Genomic DNA, 5,000 nt, shown 5'->3' on the forward strand with positions numbered 1-5,000 from the left:
CCATCCAAGTACAAACCAGGCCCAACACAGCAAAGCTTACAAGATCAGATGAGATTGGGCATGTCCAGTGTGGTTTGGCTGTAGGTGCTCAAAAGCATTACATTTTGACCTCTATTACTTCTTAACTCAAGTAAATTCATTGAAAAGTTGAAAAAATTAAATGTAAAATGTAATAGAAAAGAATGTTATGGCAGTATAAAATTACCTACAGCACCTGGTGTTCCCAGGGGGTCTCCCATCCAAGTACTAACCAGGCCGAACACTGCATAGCTTCCAAGATCAGACGAGATTGGGCATGTCCAGTGTGGTTTGGCTGTAGGTGCTCAAAAACATTAACTTTAGACGTCTATTACTTCTTAACTCAAGTAAATTCATTGATAAGTTGAAAAAATTAAATGTAAAATGTAATAGAAAAGAATGTTATGGCTGCATAAAATTACGTACAGCACCTGGCATTCCCAGGTGGTCTCCCATCCAAGTACTAACCAGGCTCAACACTGCATAGCTTCCAAGATCAGACGAGATTGGGCATGTCCAGTGTGGTTTGGCTGTAGGTGCTCAAAAACATTAACTTTAGACCTCTTTTACTTCTTAACTCAAGTAAATTCAAAGATAAGTTGAAAAATGAAATGTAAAATGTAATAGAAAAGAATGTTTTGGCAGTATAAAATTACCTACAGCTCCTGGTATTCCCAGGTCGTCTCCCATCGAAGTACTAACCAGGCCCAACACTGCATAGCTTCCAAGATCAGACGAGATTGGGCATTTCCAGTGTGGTTTGGCTGTAGGTGCCCAAAGCCTTAACTTTAGACCTCTATTACTTCTTAACTCAAGTAAATTCATTGATAAGCTGAAAAAATTAAATGTAAAATGTAATAGAAAAAAATGTTATGGCAGTATAAAATTACATACAGCACCTGGTATTCCCAGGTTGTCTCCCATCCAAGTACTAACCAGGCCCAACACTGCATAACTTCCAAGATCAAACAAGATTGGGCATGTCCAGTGTGGTTTGGCTGTAGGTGCTCAAAAACATTAACTTTAGACCTCTTTTACTTCTTCACTCAAGTAAATTCATTGATAAGTTGAAAATATTAAATGTAAAATTTAATAGAAAACAATGTTTTGGCTGTATAAAATTTCCAACAGGTACTGGTATTCCCAGGTGGTCTCCCATCCAAGTACAAACCAGGCCCAACACAGCAAAGCTTACAAGATCAGATGAGATTGGGCATGTCCAGTGTGGTTTGGCTGTAGGTGCTCAAAAGCATTACATTTTGACCTCTATTACTTCTTAACTCAAGTAAATTCATTGAAAAGTTGAAAAAATTAAATGTAAAATGTAATAGAAAAGAATGTTATGGCAGTATAAAATTACCTACAGCACCTGGTGTTCCCAGGGGGTCTCCCATCCAAGTACTAACCAGGCCCAACACTGCATAGCTTCCAAGATCAGACGAGATTGGGCATGTCCAGTGTGGTTTGGCTGTAGGTGCTCAAAAACATTAACTTTAGACCTCTATTACTTCTTAACTCAAGTAAATTCATTGATAAGTTGAAAAAATTAAATGTCAAATGTAATAGAAAAGAATGTTATGGCTGCATAAAATTACGTACAGCACCTGGTATTCCCAGGTGGTCTCCCATCCAAGTACTAACCAGGCCCAACACTGAATAGCTTCCAGGATCAGACAAGATTGGGCATGTCCAGTGTGGTTTGGCTGCAGGTGCTCGATAATATTAACTTTAGACCTCTTTTACTTCTTAACTCAAGTAAATTCATTGATAAGTTGAAAAAATGTAATGTAAAATGTAACAGAAAAGAATGTTATTGCTATATAAAATTACCTACAGCACCTGGTATTCCCAGTTGGTCTCCTGTCCAAGTACTAACCAGGCCCAACACCGCATAGCTTCCAAGATCAGATGAGATTGGGCAAGTCCAGTGTGGTTTGGCTGTAGGTGCTCAAAATCATTAAATTTAGACCTCTATTACTTCTTAACTCAAGTAAATTCATTGATAAGTTGAAAAAATTAAATGTAAAATGTAATAGAAAAGAATGTTATGGCTGCAAAAAATTACCTACAGCACCTGGTATTCCCAGGTGGTTTCCCATCCAAGTACTAACCAGGCCCAACACTGCATAGCTTCCAAGATCAGACGAGATTGGGCATGTCCAGTGTGGTTTGGCTGTAGGTGCTCAAAAACATTAACTTTAGACCTCTTTTACTTCTTAACTCAAGTAAATTCAATGATTAGTTGTAAAATGAAATGTAAAATATGATAAAAAAGAATGTTATGGCAGTATAAAATTACCTACAGCTCCTGCTATTCCCAGGTGGTCTCCCATCTAAGTACTAACCTGGCCCAACACTGCATAGCTTCAAAGATCAGATGAGATTGGGCAAGTCCAGTGTGGTTTGGCTGAAGGAACTCAAAACATTAACTTTAGACCTCTTTTACTTCTTTATTCAAGTAAATTCTTTGATAAGTTGAAAAAATTAAATGTAAAATGTAATAGAAAAGAATGTTATGGCTGCATAAAATTACCTACAGGCCCTGGTATTCCCTGGTATTCCCAGGTAGTCTCCCATCCAAGTACTAACCAGGCCCAACACTGCATAGCTTCCAAGATCAGATGAGATTGGGCATGTCCAGTTTGGTTTGGCTGTAGGTGCTCAAAAACATTAACTTTAGACCTCTATTACTTCTTAACTCAAGTAAATTCATTGATAAGTTGAAAAAATTAAATGTAAAATGTAATAGAAAAGAATGTTATGGCTGTATAAAATTACCTACAGCACCTGGTATTCTCAGGTGGTCTCCCATCCAAGTACTAACCAGACCCAACACTGGATAGCTTCTAAGATCAGACGAGATTGGGCATGTCCAGTGTGGTTTGGCTGTAGGTGCTCAAAAACATTAACTTTAGACCTCTTTTACTTCTTAACTCAAGTAAATTCATTGATAAGTTGAAAAAATTAAATGTAAAATGTAATAGAAAAGAATGTTTTGGCTGTCTAAAATTACATACAGCACATGGTATTCCCGGGTGGTCTCCCATCCAAGTACAAACCAGGCCCAACACTGCATAGCTTCCAAGATCAGATGAGATTGGGCATGTCCAGTGTGGTTTGGCTGTAGGTGCTCAAAAGCATTAAATTTAGACCTCTATTACTTCTTAACTCTAGTAAATTCATTGATAAGTTGAAAAAATTAAATGTAAAATCTAATAGAAAAGAATGTTACGGCAGTATAAAATTACCTACAGCACCTGGTATTCCCAGGTGGTCTCCCATCCAAGTACAAACCAGGTCCAACACTGCATAGCTTCCAAGATCAGACGAGATTGGGCATGTCCAGTGTGGTTTGGCTGTAGGTGCTCAAAAGCATTAACTTTAGACCTCTATTACTTCTTAACTCAAGTAAATTCATTGATAAGTTGAAAAAATTAAATGTAAAATGTAATAGAAAAGACTATTATGGTAGTATAAAATTACCTACAGCACCTGGGATTCCTAGGTCATCTCCCATCCAAGTACTAACCAGGCCCAACACTGCATAGCTTACAAGATCAGACGAGATTGGGCATGTCCAGTGTGGTTTGGCTGAAGGAGCTCAAAAACATTAACTTTAGACCTCTTTTACTTCTTTACTCAAGTAAATTCATTGATAAGTTGAAAAATTAAATGTAAAATGTAATAGAAAAGAATGTTAGGCTGCATAATATTATCTACAGCACCTGGTATTCCCAGGTGGTCTCCCATCCAAGTACTAACCAGGCCCAACACTGCATAGCTTCCAAGATCAGACGAGATTGGGCATGTCCAGTGTGGTTTGGCTGTAGGTGCTCAAAAAAATTAACTTTAGACCTCTATTACTTCTTAACTCAAGTAAATTCATTGATAAGTTGAAAAAATTAAATGTAAAATGTAATAGAAAAGAATGTTATGGCTGTATAAAATTACCTACAGCACCTGGTATTCCCAGGTGGTCTCCCATCCAAGTACTAACCAGGCCCAACACTGCATAGCTTCCAAAATCAGATGAGATTGGGCATGTCCAGTGTGGTTTGGCTGTAGGTGCTCAAAAACATTAACTTTAGACCTCTTTTACTTCTTAAATCAAGTAAATTCATTGATAAGTTGAAAAAATTAAATGTAAATATAATAGAAAAGAATGTTTTGGCTGTCTAAAATTACATACAGCACCTGGTATTCCCAGGTGGTCTCCCATCCAAGCACTAACCAGGCCCAACACTACATAGCTTCCAAGATCAGACGAGATTGGGCATGTCCAGTGTGGTTTGGCTGTAGGTGCCCAAAACCATTAACTTTAGACCTCTATTACTTCTTAACTCAAGTAAATTCATTGATAAGTTGAAAAAATTAAATGTAAAATGTAATAGAAAAGAATGTTATGGCAGTATAAAATTACCTACAGCACCTGGTATTCCCAGGTGGTCTCCCATCCAAGTACTAACCAGACCCAACACTGCATAGCTTCCAAGATCAAACAAGATTGGGCATGTCCAGTGTGGTTTAGCTGTAGGTGCTCAAAAACATTAACTTTAGATCTCTTTTACTTCTTAACTCAAGTAAATTCAATGATAAGTTGAAAAAATTAAATGTAAAATGTAATAGAAAAGAATGTTTTGGCTGTATAAAATTTCCTACAGCAACTGGTATTCCCAGGTGGTCTCCCATCCAAGTACAAACCAGGCCCAACACAGCAAGGCTTACAAGATCAGACGAGATTGGGCATGTCCAGTGTGGTTTGGCTGTAGGTGCTCAAAAACATTAACTTTAGACCTCTTTTACTTCTTAACTCAAGTAAATTCATTGATAAGTTGAAAAAATTAAATGTAAAATGTAATAGAAAAGAATGTTTTGGCTGTCTAAAATTACATACAGCACATGGTATTCCCAGTTGGTCTCCTGTCCAAGTACTAACCAGGCCCAACACCGCATAGCTTCCAAGATCAGATGAGATTGGGCAA

General features: G+C 37.6%; 2 non-coding genes and 16 pseudogenes across 2 annotated transcripts; all 18 read right to left on the reverse strand.

Annotated features, from left to right (window-relative positions):
• Positions 1–202: 202 nt before the first annotated feature.
• Positions 203–321, reverse strand: LOC148475824 (5S ribosomal RNA; annotated as a pseudogene).
• Positions 322–437: 116 nt separating this feature from the next.
• LOC148475825 (5S ribosomal RNA) lies at positions 438–556 on the reverse strand (annotated as a pseudogene).
• A 115-nt stretch (positions 557–671) lies between these two features.
• LOC148475826 (5S ribosomal RNA) lies at positions 672–790 on the reverse strand (annotated as a pseudogene).
• Positions 791–905: 115 nt separating this feature from the next.
• LOC148475827 (5S ribosomal RNA) lies at positions 906–1,024 on the reverse strand (annotated as a pseudogene).
• Positions 1,025–1,375: 351 nt separating this feature from the next.
• On the reverse strand, positions 1,376–1,494 carry LOC148475828 (5S ribosomal RNA). Its single transcript, XR_015872754.1, has one exon. It is a non-coding gene; the product is annotated as a 5S ribosomal RNA (ribosomal RNA).
• A 116-nt stretch (positions 1,495–1,610) lies between these two features.
• On the reverse strand, positions 1,611–1,729 carry LOC148475829 (5S ribosomal RNA; annotated as a pseudogene).
• A 116-nt stretch (positions 1,730–1,845) lies between these two features.
• On the reverse strand, positions 1,846–1,964 carry LOC148475830 (5S ribosomal RNA; annotated as a pseudogene).
• Positions 1,965–2,080: 116 nt separating this feature from the next.
• On the reverse strand, positions 2,081–2,199 carry LOC148475831 (5S ribosomal RNA). Its single transcript, XR_015872765.1, has one exon. It is a non-coding gene; the product is annotated as a 5S ribosomal RNA (ribosomal RNA).
• Positions 2,200–2,314: 115 nt separating this feature from the next.
• Positions 2,315–2,433, reverse strand: LOC148475832 (5S ribosomal RNA; annotated as a pseudogene).
• A 360-nt stretch (positions 2,434–2,793) lies between these two features.
• Positions 2,794–2,912, reverse strand: LOC148475833 (5S ribosomal RNA; annotated as a pseudogene).
• Positions 2,913–3,028: 116 nt separating this feature from the next.
• On the reverse strand, positions 3,029–3,147 carry LOC148475834 (5S ribosomal RNA; annotated as a pseudogene).
• A 116-nt stretch (positions 3,148–3,263) lies between these two features.
• Positions 3,264–3,382, reverse strand: LOC148475835 (5S ribosomal RNA; annotated as a pseudogene).
• A 116-nt stretch (positions 3,383–3,498) lies between these two features.
• Positions 3,499–3,617, reverse strand: LOC148475836 (5S ribosomal RNA; annotated as a pseudogene).
• A 114-nt stretch (positions 3,618–3,731) lies between these two features.
• Positions 3,732–3,850, reverse strand: LOC148475837 (5S ribosomal RNA; annotated as a pseudogene).
• A 116-nt stretch (positions 3,851–3,966) lies between these two features.
• LOC148475838 (5S ribosomal RNA) lies at positions 3,967–4,085 on the reverse strand (annotated as a pseudogene).
• A 115-nt stretch (positions 4,086–4,200) lies between these two features.
• Positions 4,201–4,319, reverse strand: LOC148475839 (5S ribosomal RNA; annotated as a pseudogene).
• A 116-nt stretch (positions 4,320–4,435) lies between these two features.
• Positions 4,436–4,554, reverse strand: LOC148475840 (5S ribosomal RNA; annotated as a pseudogene).
• A 351-nt stretch (positions 4,555–4,905) lies between these two features.
• Positions 4,906–5,000, reverse strand: part of LOC148475841 (5S ribosomal RNA) — a 119-nt pseudogene continuing 24 nt past the window's right edge.

The sequence above is a fragment of the Taudactylus pleione genome, unplaced genomic scaffold (genome assembly GCF_031769625.1).
Source record: "Taudactylus pleione unplaced genomic scaffold, aTauple2 ptg000775l, whole genome shotgun sequence".
NCBI lineage: Eukaryota > Metazoa > Chordata > Amphibia > Anura > Myobatrachidae > Taudactylus > Taudactylus pleione.